The sequence below is a fragment of the Perissodus microlepis genome, chromosome 13 (assembly GCF_051167445.1).
Source record: "Perissodus microlepis isolate ML-2025 ecotype Zambia chromosome 13, ASM5116744v1, whole genome shotgun sequence".
Lineage (NCBI taxonomy): Eukaryota > Metazoa > Chordata > Actinopteri > Cichliformes > Cichlidae > Perissodus > Perissodus microlepis.
This window is the reverse complement of record NC_140473.1, coordinates 10,525,259-10,538,206: the sequence shown is the minus strand read 5'-3', so window position 1 is coordinate 10,538,206 and position 12,948 is coordinate 10,525,259. Positions and strand designations below refer to the sequence as shown.

The following is a 12,948-nucleotide window of genomic DNA, read 5'->3' as shown; positions in this document are numbered from 1 at the left end:
TTTCCACAGTGTTTGTGCTGCATGCTATTGGAATTATCTGGCAATAATCAGCAGATATGAGTATCTGCATTGGAACAGAGTTGTTTACGGATCCATCTTGTTAGCCAAGTTGCAAGCATTAGCTGATAACTCAGAATTAGTTGACAGCTTCACCATCACAAATAAATACAGTAATTTTTCACTATAAAAAACTAACATGGTAGTGCCCAAAAAACACTCATACTGAGTTGAAAAACAGTGGTTGCCATTATAGCTGTTTTGACATCTTTTACATACAGTTTATGATTAAAATAGCTTGTCTTTTAGGGTTTCTTATTTCATTCAAATGACTTTTATAATAAGAGAGAGTTAAACTTAAATCAGTAATCTTCTATGACCCAGCCAATTGCCTTTACGGGGAATGAGAGGTCTTTGGGTGAGAGAGTAATTACATGCACAAAGTCAGGCTGCCTTTAAAAAGTTTCAGCTTGACTTAGCAGGTGCTAATGGGATGTTTGAGAGCTTAGGCTTTGTGGAGTGGAAGCAACCATCACAGACAGTGAGCTGACTGGAGCACGAAAAGACACCCAGCCTTTTACTGATGCTGCGACTGACACGAGCTGACAGTCGGCTACAGGCTAGCCACTCAACTCACTGAACAAAACACTACGCTGGGAGTAAAATGGAAAACACATACAACTGGCGAGAAAAACAGATTTTTTTTTTCCTGACAGAGAGACAAAGCTTGTCTGGAAAATGTCAGCCTCCTTTGACAATGACAAAAGAATTTCTTTTGCGCTGCAGTTGATTTCAAAGTTGTTAATTACCATTCTAAGAAGTGAAATCGATGCCGACACACTTGCTTTATCTTATGATTTCTTTCAGTTACGCAATATGTCAATGTCACAGCTAATTCTCAGAGTCCCACTGTGGCAAAAAAAGAAAATATGTGAACATCCCTATCAAAGGAAATGTGTCACCTTTGACAAGAAGACCTCTACCCTGCGCCTAGTGTGAATGTGTTGGCATCCTTTGGCCCGTCCACATCAATAGTGCCCAGCAAATATACAGTGAAAAATATTTTAAAATAATGAGATCTGCAGGAAGTGCTTGTCACAGATAGTTTGCACATATTGTATAATAACAGAAGAAAAACTGGCTCAGCGATTACCCTAACAAGCTGTTGCTGTGGCCATTATGAATATAGAGGATGCCATGTGTTTCTCCAACAGAAGGAACCTGGGTGCTTAGATGAGGGAACAAATTGCCTGTATCAATATGCATCGAGTACAGTGGAAGGCAGAATTGCAATGTTAATTATTTACCAAGGAAAATGTTGCCCTGTTGCTTTCACTGACAGGTCAGGCTTCAAATACTGAGACACTTAACATATGCTGCTGAAAAAAACATTAGCATCTCACTCTTGCTGCTCAATTAAACCGAGTATAATAACAACCCTGCTATAAATAAAGAATACACCTTGCTTTTGGACAAGACACTTCAGAGTTGTTTTTTGTATGACACATCACCACTTAGCTACAAAGGTAAAGCCAAAAGCTGCTATGTTTCAATAAAACATGTACTTATGCTGTCGCAAAAGAGCGAGCCCATAAACTCAAGCGTCCAAGATTTATTAGAGGCTTAAAACTTGTAGAGTACGCATTTTCTAGCATAGGAGGCAGCTGTCGCAAGGTAAGACAAGCTGCATTGTGTCTGAGCGGTTGCACTAGCTGGAAAAATAGCAGCAAAAATAAGCAATAGCTGCGTGCTGCAAAAAACTTTTTGCCATGGAAACATAACTGTGAGTCAAAAACTGAATCATTAATGAAAAAAATTATTTTACAGCAATCATTTATCTATTCTCAGTTGGAAAGAGTTAGATAAATAAAGTATTTGTAGAAATATTTATACTATAATGCTAATAAAAAAGCTTTAGACTCATTAGTTAACATCATTTATTAATTTGTTAAAAAACCACAGTAGCTGATTATAGATTACTGCTGTGAGACATAAAGAAATCCTTAGTTTTGTCTGTAAAATAGAAAGAATTGGGGATACTTGGTAAAAAGCAGGTAAGATGTGTCAGAGAAGTGCTGCATCAAGAGACACGTCAACAAATACCAAGCTGTGAGCAGAATCCAGATCTGCTTTTAGTTTTTAAAAAGAAATAGTAGCCTAAGCACCACAAGCTGATGTTTTAAGTTTTATTTAAGTGCTGCTGATCACTGTGCATTGTCCCTGGGAGGAAGAAAAACTGAGGAGTAGTCAGCATGTCTGACTGATGTAAAGACACAAGCGACATCATTTTGTTCTCTCCAGATTTGCTTAATTATGATTGAAACTATGTGAGGGATTAAGTAATGATTGGTGAAAGCCCATACTTGTTTGCTGCCATTTATTATTAAAGGTTCATGTGTAAGATGAAAGCACAAACGATGCTTTTTTTTTTTTTTTTTTCAACCTTCATTTAACCAGGAAAAGTCCCATTGAGATTAAAAACCTCTTTTTCAAGGGAGTCCTGGCCAAGAGGCGACAACATGTTGATGCTATTTACCTATTGTAGCAAAGTTATCTTAAAACGGTCACAGCTGCCAGCTCTAACAACTTTTCTGGCAGTATCCTCAAGTCTGTAATCACAATATATTACTGTGGATTTAGTGAAGTTCTGTGAAAGCAAGAAAAGTTGTATAATTGGAGACTGGGCCAGACTACTTCAAATTTAATATAACGGACACAAATCTCAATACGATTAAACAGAAAAAAAACAGAAGACTTTAATTCTAAAAGTAGCATTCGTCAGTGATGAAAAGGTTTTTGTAGATTAGATTAGATTAGGATGGATGGATGGAGAGTTATACATATATAGATATATAGTAGGTCAATGTTTTTCCACTTGGTGTTACCCCATGTTTCTGGTCTCAACCTTGTTCTAATAAACAGGTTCTAATAAACTTGTTCTAATAAACAGCAAACCTGCAGGAGTGGAGAAATCATTCTTTTTATAGATTTCCTGCTTTACCATCAAGGATTACTCTCTTAACCTTAGCCTCTTGCTTCCTTATTGGCTTTGCTATTGATTGCCCTCCATCCACTCCTCAACCTTCAAGGTGACCCATAACTAATAAACACTCTGGAAAAGTGTGCCATGCGGCAACCCGAAATATGCCTCTGTTTGCTTTTTCTGTTTTGCTCTGTTTATGCTTGTTTTAATGAACGCTCACTGAGCTGACGGGACACCTTTCATTTGTAGCTCCACAGCTAAACTGAATTAAGCAAATTATTGGGGGTCAACATGATTAGCAGGCACTCTTGTCTTACAGAGGTCCTCTGGTACTTTAGAACATGCAAACAGCAATGTTGGATTAAGCTTTCAACATGTAAACAGCTAATATTACTGCAAAAGGATAGAGGACGGCATATCTGTCTAATATGATTTTTCTCTTTCGGTTCCCTCCCTTTCCTTTCAAAGAGGGTCACACTGATGAGTGTGATGAAGAGGGAACATCTGTCTCTAAAGTGTTCTTCCATTATCCGCCCATTGTGAAGGATCGGCACCTGAGCAAACAAAGAGCTTCCATTATGGCATATTCACCAGAATCTCAACAGCACCTTTACAAGCTGAGAGTGCGAGACTGAGAAAAGGAAGGGAGTGAAAGAAAAAAAGAAAGAAAAATATTGTATGGGAGCTCTGGATGTCTCAGTCTAGTGTGCTTCTTAAACCAAACTAACAATGACCATTAGTTACAGGAAACCTTTGCTCACCATCATTCCAGCTAAAATGTCTCCCTCTCTGCTGAATGGCTCTCGAAGCTAAGAGTAAGGAAGACATGGGTGTTTGTGTTGGGTTTTTTCACAACTCCACAGATAACCCCTTTTTAAAATAAGCGCTTGACCCGCTTCCACACTTTGGAGTGTCCTTTTGAGGGTAATGGTATTTTGCATAATACCATTACTAAGCTGAAAGCATGAAATCACTCTGCATCCATCTAATTTTGAACAAGCAAAATAAAAAAATAAAAGAAATGAGAGAATAAAAGAACAATGGGGTGGGTCAGGCCTGTAACGCAGAGCAGAAAAAGCAGCTTCATCTCCAATTTCATCTCCTCTGAATAAACAGAGTGAAAAAGAAAAACATGTTTTAAATAACTTATCAAAGTTAGATGTTATCTGAGTTGTTGAAAGTTTCATCAGTAGCGGAGAGACAGCAGGTAAAAGGATATTAAGAATATCAGCCAGGCCAGCTGGTCTTGTCAGGCCCCGGTTGAAGACTAAACCTCAGCTGTCAGTAAAAAGACTGATTTCAGAGTGCCCGATCTTACCCTAAACACACCACAGGGAGTCTGGGAGAAAACCCTGACCTCACCCCCCTTCTACTCCTCTCTGGGATCTCTCAGGCCAGCTGCAACATTGATCTTGCAGGGTAAAATTTCAATGGCTGAAAAACAATCTCCGTGTTGGCAAACGGATGGTACTGCATCCTAGTCTGGGGTCGCCAGTTCGAGAGAAGCGTGAAGGATGAGCACGTGGTTGTTGATGGGTAGGTATGCTGGGCGAGTAAAGGAAATAAGAGAAGTATCCAGCTGCCCTTTCATAAAGACATCTGATGGCTTTATCAGTGACCGGGTGAAGAGGTCATCATCACCATCACACCCTCCAACACTCATTTTGCAGAAACTATATATATGAACTTAGGGCAAGTGGGATTTAACGGCTAATATACAGCACAGCATACTGAACGTGTTCTGACAAATTCATTACTTTTGGAGTGTTGAACCTTTTGGTCTCTAGAGATTTACAATAGCGTTATAAGATTCTTCTGACCAGAAGATGAGAAACTGGGCAGAAGACTGCATATAAAGGATAATACGTCGCAACTCAGAGAGTGAAACTCCCATTTTAGCTTGAGATTGCATTTAAAAAAAATCTAAATATAAAATATTTTTCTTTTTGTGACATCTGTGACATGTATTTCATAAAGGATAAACACTGCGCACCCATTACCCGTCTCAGACTGAGGGAGAAATTAAAGGCAAAGAGGACATCTCCCATTTGCTGATTATCTCCCTCAGAGTTATACTTTTCTCTTTTTGCCCGTTCCATCTAAAAGTCCTGTCAAAATGATTATCCTGCCACTCAATGAGTAATAGGAGTTTGTTTCATAACATTTTTGGGGCCCTAATAGCCACACGGCAAAGTGGAGTTTCTGGTGTTGAACATTTTTTTAAACCTGTTTCCCCCACGTGTAAACATCCATAGTATTAATAATGATGATGACGGCATTTACAATGAATGCATCATCTCTCTTGGTTCAGCCCTTTGTAACTATAGCAATTACTGATGCTAGCATCATTTATTAGTCAATTAAGGAGGGAAAAAAGACTCCCGACTGAGCTCAAGCCGATGGATGAGGTTAAACAGCGTGTTTGTATTTAGGAGCCATTGAAAACAATGAACCACATTTTAAATAATCAAATCATATTTCAAATACAGCTGAAATGCGTCATATTTATCTAAAGAGAATGGCTAATGTTAGCAGTGCTATCACCAAGTTCCCTGCAGATTAACCTGAAGCTGAATGAATGCATAGCATATAGTTAAGCACGGCCTTGTTCAAGTGCTTCTATGTCAATTCACTGTGACACAATATGCATAAAACTGTTTTTCAGGCTAGAATTGCTGAGACATAGAGATAGATAGAGATAGTGTGTGCCGCCGTCTGCCTGAGCTGCTGCCCCAACCAAGGGCAGGTGGCTACATAACATCCTTTGAGTTGTACATTATTAAAATATGAATAATTTGTTCAACCTACGCCTACGAGCGTTTCAGGTGGACTAGCAAGGGCACTGAGTTTAATCATCTAGCTGACTATTCACATACGTTCCTAATATCAAGGAAGAGTGCATCTGCACCCCCTGTGCTACATGTGAGAAAAGATAACATGGAACAATAATCCTTCCCTCATGATTCTCCTGATCTTGACATTGAGTTTATTTCATTTACCACATATATCCACATATGTCTTATTTTTAAAAAAAAAAAAGTATTTATTATGTGGTACATAAAAGTCAGTAAAAATCTCAGCGCAGTGTGCCATAGCCATGTGTAGCACACTGTGTGATCGTCACTCAAAAGCATTTTACTTCCTGCCTGTTACACCAAGTAAAACATAGAAAGTACCAAGTTGCTGATTCCTTTCAGGGCTCACTATCAAACTTGTAAGTGCAGGTACACTATATGTTTAAAAATAAACCAAGTTTCAAAGATTTAAGAATCCAAACAAAGAGCAAAGTTTAAAACTGAGTACAATGTACATTCCAAATTCCTTTAATTTTAAATATGTTTATATTGTCTATTCTGTAAAATAGTCAGATGTCTATTCATATTAATGTACAGAATTCACCTGCTTGCTGCTACTACTGCACATTCACCCAATGTATATACTATTTATATATATATATATATATATATATATATATATATATATATATATATATATATATATATATATATATATATATATATAAAATGTTGGGCGTTGGGCGTGAATGTGACCGTAAATGGTCGTCTGTCTCTATGTGTTGACTGGCAAACTGTCCAGGCTGTACCCCACCTCTTGCCCTGTGATATCTTGGGAGAGCCTCCATCTCCAATGCAACCATGAATTGGATAAGTGGTAGAAAATAAATGGATGGATGGATACATAAAAACACAGACACACGGGAAAGCATATTCATGGAAGAACATAAACTTGTATATGTACGGTACTCATATCACCTTATGTCATAAATCCAAGCAATTCATTTAGACAGAAGCATATTTTATGTCTTATGTGGGACTTTGGGCTATAGTCAGTAACTTAAGAGTGTCTAAGTTAAGATACCAAAGAGCCCTGATATAAAGATGTAGGAAAGAATGCAGAAGATAAAAAAAAAACAAGACAAAAAAAACATACACACAGGTTGAAATAGGGGTCCTATTTTTTAAAAATGATATAAAAGTGGCTCAAACTATGGAGAGCTTACTCTGCATCCAAACAGAAGAGATCAGCAGCAACATGGCAAGCAAACAACATCAAAAGTCAGTAACATTCATCAACTTCATCAACACTGTTAACATGAAGTAGGTGGGTCCCAGTGCAGGACTGCTGGTGCCTAAAGCTCAAGTCACACAGGCATTGAGAAACACCAATCATTACAAATAAAAAGGTAAATTCCCCAAACAGCTGCTTTGGTCAACAGCAAATTGCCAACTTGTCTGCAAACACTTACCAACTGCTCTCCAAGTGGCCATGAAACTAAAAAGTGTGACCAAAGATACCTTTTAAAATGCAGCGCTGAGGCAACTTTTACTTTGAAGGCGAACACTGTCCGTTTGTGGTTTGTATCACACTTTCTCAAGTTTTACTAATCACTAACCTGCTTGTTAGCAGACAAGCTGGCATGTTCCATGCAAACTACAGCCAATCACAGCAATCTGCTAGCAAGCAAAGCAAGCCCAAAGAGGTTTCTGGCGCTGCAGGCTCTAGCAATAGCCAACAGCCTGCAGGAACCACTCATCAGCCAATCAGGGGATATACCTTTTTCCCTGGGAATCAGTGGTTGTGTCACATCCAACAACTCTCAAGCAACGTGATGTCATGCGAGAAGCCTGTGTGTCACAGGGTAGTAAATATACTGTAGGGATACCTAGGCACTCAGATTCAGCTTCAATGCAATGCACGAACAACAAATCGTTCTCTGTGTGGATGCAGCTTCAAACAGCACTGAAATCATACCTGTGGCATCAATACAGCTGAAGTGCAGGTAAAGAGTGCAACACAAACCACCTAGGCGCAGAAGCCTGGGGCTGTGAGTAAAGCTTGGTTTAATGCTTTTGTATAAAGGGCTTTATATGGGTTTGGAGGATGTATTGAGAGAAACAACAATCCATTATTAATGTAAACTTGTTGTTTTTTTTAACTCTCTGTTATCTTACATAGTGTTTGGATTTTTTTAAGCCCTTTATTGACTACACTCAAATAAAAATAGAAAAACCAGATCATATTGTGAAGAGTACAATTAACAAAAAATATGCCAAGGTGGTATGTTATTTTTGGCTGCCGGGTATTTTGAGAGTTTTTTTGGGGGATTTTTTTTACGTTTTCCATAGCTAACCTTTTTTCCCTCTTCTCTCTCTAATGCCATCCTCTTTCATTCACTTCCTCTTCCTCTGAAAGACAGATCTGTGGAGCGAGAGCGTTCTTGTCTGAAGCTTATCGCCTGTCTCAACCCAGCAGAGAGAAATTCCTTGCCATTTGTTGAATACAAGTGTGATGGTGTGCGTTAGTGGCTCATCTGCGGCTGCTCTTCCTCACCTGGCACTCATGTGATTAGATTTCATATCCTAGACTGCAGCAGATAAACTCTATCTCCATCGGCCAGGCCCCTCAACATCAATCTGCCCCACCGATGGCCTGTGTTGTGGCAGCAGTCTCATAACACATTCCTATCACCATGTTTATGCATAATAAAAACACGGATTTCCCATAAAGTATACTATTTAGAGTTTACTAATATATATATATATATATATATATATATATATATATATATATATATATATATATATATATATATTAGGGGTGCAACAATACTCGTATCGATATTGAACCGTTCGATACAGTGCTTTCGGTTCGGTACGCATATGTATCGAACAATACAAAATTTTTCATTTATTTTATCAACTTTCCTTCTGACGATGCTGTCTGTGTTGAGCGCTCAGTGGATCTGCGCTCGACAGTGCAGCCTAGGCGGAGTAGTCAAACGCAGATTCACTGAGCGCAGGGCAAGCTAGCGAGACAGAAGTTAAGCTCTCCTTGCAACATGGCAAATTGAACCTCCCCCACCCTCATTCAGATCTGGCGTTTGGAACTATTTTGGTTTTCATGTGACGTATGACCCTGAAGGTAAGCGCGTCATGGACAAAAGTAAAACAGTATGTTGGATGTGCCACGCAATGCTCAATTACATTGGTGGGAACTAGTGCGTTAGCGCAGTTAGCTCGTTAACTTTTTGGCCGTCCAGCCCCACTCACGGGGCGATCCGCGGTAGCTCGTTAACGGAGATTTGCCGTGTTGTGGCGTTAACGTCATTTCAGATTAACGCTGACAGCACTAGTGGGAACACAACGAATATGACTGCACATTTACGCCGACATCATCCTAGTGCAAAGACAAGTGGAAGCAGACAAAAACAACAAGCACGCATGCTACAAACTTTATCCAAGTCATTTAGACAGCCGTTAGCACATGATTCTCCTTATGGGGACCTGATATGTTTAATATGCTGCTGAGAATATAGCCCAGAAGAAGTGTATAGTATAGCTTTTATTTTGGAAAGAGCCATTTCTCTGTAATAAACTCTCTTTTCCAAAGATGAGTGATTTCTCCATCAGATAGATTTTTTTTTTTTTATTACTTTGTTGTTTCAGCAACATTAAATTTAAAAACTGTACTTTTGAGTTAAAATATATATTTATAATTTTAATAAATTACAAATTAAAAAGGCATGAACATTTTTTTTTGTATCGAAAAAATATCGAACCGTGACACCATATATATATATATATATATATAGTAGAACCCTCACCCAGATGTGCTGGTCTAATAATGGCACTAAGAGGATCAGTGCCGGTCCCCAGATAGAAGCCAGCCATGCCCACATGCTGACCTCTCTGCATGCAGCACTTACGCCATGTGGCTGAAGTGGTGCAGAAGAAAGTGGTGGTAGAGGAGATGAGGACAGAGCGAGTCTGTTTATTTATTGTTCTCCTCTGGTTTAACTGCTCATGACCAGCTAGCTTTATTAAACTGGGCTTTGAGCACACACATAGCAGCACTAAAACTTCCTGATGGCTGAGGGGGGATCAATTCAAGCTGCCGCCTGCAGGAATTACTGCAAAGTAATGGTACCATCACACAGGTAGGTCTTGCCTGTGTTAGGGGTTAAATGGACCATTTCAATTCTTTAATCAGCTCCAGTCGTCGCTGCTCGTGTATGGGTGGCTACATCTGTCAAATAAGGAGGTCAACGCTACGCTGTCATCAAAACAGTTCATATGTAAAAGATGAAACATTTCAAATTAATGCTTCTTTTAAAAATATACAATAGGAGGTGTTAATAGATACACCTATATAAACCCATACAACCCCCACTTATTATTGCATGTTTTCAAATGACAATGTAATGATCCTTTCGGGTGTTGTAGTTTATGTTATTTACAAGACTTTTTTATTAGTTTCTTAAGTCTGTCTGCTCTTATTTACATAGACAACCAGCAGACGTGTCAATGTATAAGATAAAGTATTGCAATAAAGCTCGAACACAAGCACAGCTTCAACATTACCGGAGGGATGAATTATAAATCTAAAAACACTGGGGAACTAAAATTAGATTTATAATTCATTATAGGTCTGGTGCACTGGATCTCACGAGACCGTTCGTCCTATGTAGCAACCACTTTTATAAACTGCTAATTGGTACGATCAATAAATGTTATATCAGTATTGTCAAACAACATAAAAAGTTATTTACAACAAGGTTGTTTTCACAAACATCTTCTATATTAAAATGTGAAATATAGGCGAATAAATGTTGTTACATTTTTAATTCAGATTACTTCTGAAAGCAGGGTCTTATCAGGTTGCTACATTGAAAACAGATGTATTGACTGTGTGTTCTGTGTGCTCTGCAACCACTCCCCCAATTTGCTTGTTGACTTCGTGGTCCCCCGGACTCCCCGCTGCCTCTGGAAATTGTGTTTCACGGCTTGAAGGTTACAGAGAAAGGCTTGTGTTTGCCAAGGAGGCCCGATTAGTGCTCATCAGTCGTGGTGTTTGAGATCCCTGCACTGACCCTAGGGGCAAAAAGCCAAGCTGCTTTCACACTGCAGCACACAGGGAACCCGAATGAGCCTACAGCTGTCTATTGTCTCCCCTCACCAAAAAGAAAAGACAGCAAATTGCCCTGTCAGGAACTTTGGCCTCCATACTAACATAACACATAGCCTTTGTCCCTCATTTTGCCTGCTAATATGAAAAGATCTGGAAAGGCTATACGGTGCAGCAAAATTCACATGACAAAATAATGAATAAAGAACGTGGGCTTATGTAGGAGTTTGCATGGGTGTTCAAAAGAGTTCATTTGCAACAGTGTGAACTGAAATAGAATTGAATTTAATGCAAATGAATATATATTCAAGCTCAAGCAGGTTAAAGGAGGGTGTTGCACTTGGATCTGAATGTGGATGTGCAAAAACATAAACAGATGGGCATAAACCACAGTTACAGCAAGCCAAAAACAGATACTTTAAACACCGAATTATTTAATTTTAATATCTGCTTTTGCATAACATTCTTATAGTGCATGCTGAGACATACAGCATATCGTGTGTTAAAGAAACGCGATGAAAAACAAAGGCAGCACCAAGTTGGATCCAGTAACCGGTGAAGCCTTGCTAAACCACAAAACCGCTGGCTAGGTTTGCAGATTAAGTTGCATTACATACAACTTCATCAACATTTTCTTTTTCCATTACCTCCTATAGTTTCGCAGTTTCGCTCTCAAGCTTTCTGCTTCTGTATGCACAGGCCCAGACCAGAGTCGCCTTGAAGAGATTTGAACATTTGTTTCTCGCTTTACTGCAGTAGCTGGTGGAAGTCAGCAATTTAAATGCCAGCTAGATGACATACATCATTAAGGTGGATTTCCATTTCTGGTCAGTAGCCAATCATACAGAGGTAATTAGGGATTACTGTCTCCGTGATGCTTACTGACACTTAGGCGAGCTGCTGAAGCACAGCTGACTGGAGTTCAGAGGTCATCATTATTGCTCAGCTGGTGAGCAAGGTTCTGTTAGGGTTTGTTGGCATCTAAAAACAGTGAGCTTCTTCAGAGCAGGCCGCATACCATCCATCCATCCTCATCCATTTTCTTCCGCTTATCCGGGGCCGGGTCGCGGGGGCAGCAGCCTAAGCAAAGAGGCCCAGACCTCCCTCTCCCCAGCCACCTCCTCCAGCTTATCCGGGGGAACACCAAGGCGTTCCCAGGCCAGCCGAGAGATATAATCTCTCCAGCGTGTCCTGGGTCTGCCCCGGGGCCTCCTCCCAGTGGGACATGCCTGGAACACCTCACCCAGGAGGCGCCCAGGGGGCATCCTTGTCAGATGCCCGAACCACCTCAGCTGGCTCCTTTCGATGTGGAGCAGCAGCGGCTCTACTCTGAGCCCCTCCCGGATGGCCGAACTTCTCACCCTATCTCTAAGGGAGAGGCCAGCCACCCTTCGGAGGAAGCTCATTTCTGCCGCTTGTATCCGCGATCTCGTTCTTTCGGTCACTACCCACAGCTCGTGGCCATAGGTGAGGGTAGGGACGTAGATCGACCGGTAAATTGAGAGCTCCGCTTTTACACTCAGCTCCCTCTTCACCACGACGGACCGGTGCAGCGTCTGCATTACTGCAGCTGCAGCCCCAATCCGTCTGTCGATCTCCGGCTCCCTTCTCCCATCACTCGCGAACAAGACCCCGAGATACTTGAACTCCTCCACTTGGGGCAGGAACTCATCCCCGACCCGGAGTGGGCACTCCACCCTTTTCCGGCTGAGAACCATGGCCTCAGATTTGGAGGTGCTGATCCTCATTCCCGCTGCTTCACACTCGGCTGCGAACCGTTCCAGTCCCAGACCCTTATGAAAAGAACATCGAGGGAACAGTTTACCCTGCCCGGGATAGGGTTACCGGGGCCCCGCCCTGGAGCCAGGCCCGGGGAGGGTGCCCGAGGGCGAGCGTCTGGTGGCCGGGCCTTAGTCCATGGGGCCCGGCCGGGCACAGACCGAAGAGGAGACATGGGCCCATCCTCCCGCAGGCCCACCACCCGCAGGAGGCGCCATAGGGGTCGGGTGCATTGTGTGCCGGGTGGCGGCCAGGAGCGGAGG

General features: G+C 41.0%; 1 protein-coding gene across 1 annotated transcript in view; it reads right to left on the bottom strand.

Moving 5' to 3' along the window:
* macrod2 (mono-ADP ribosylhydrolase 2) overlaps positions 1–12,948 on the bottom strand; it is a 409,617-nt gene that overhangs the window by 261,958 nt on the left and 134,711 nt on the right. The gene's annotated exons all lie outside the window — the stretch shown is intronic.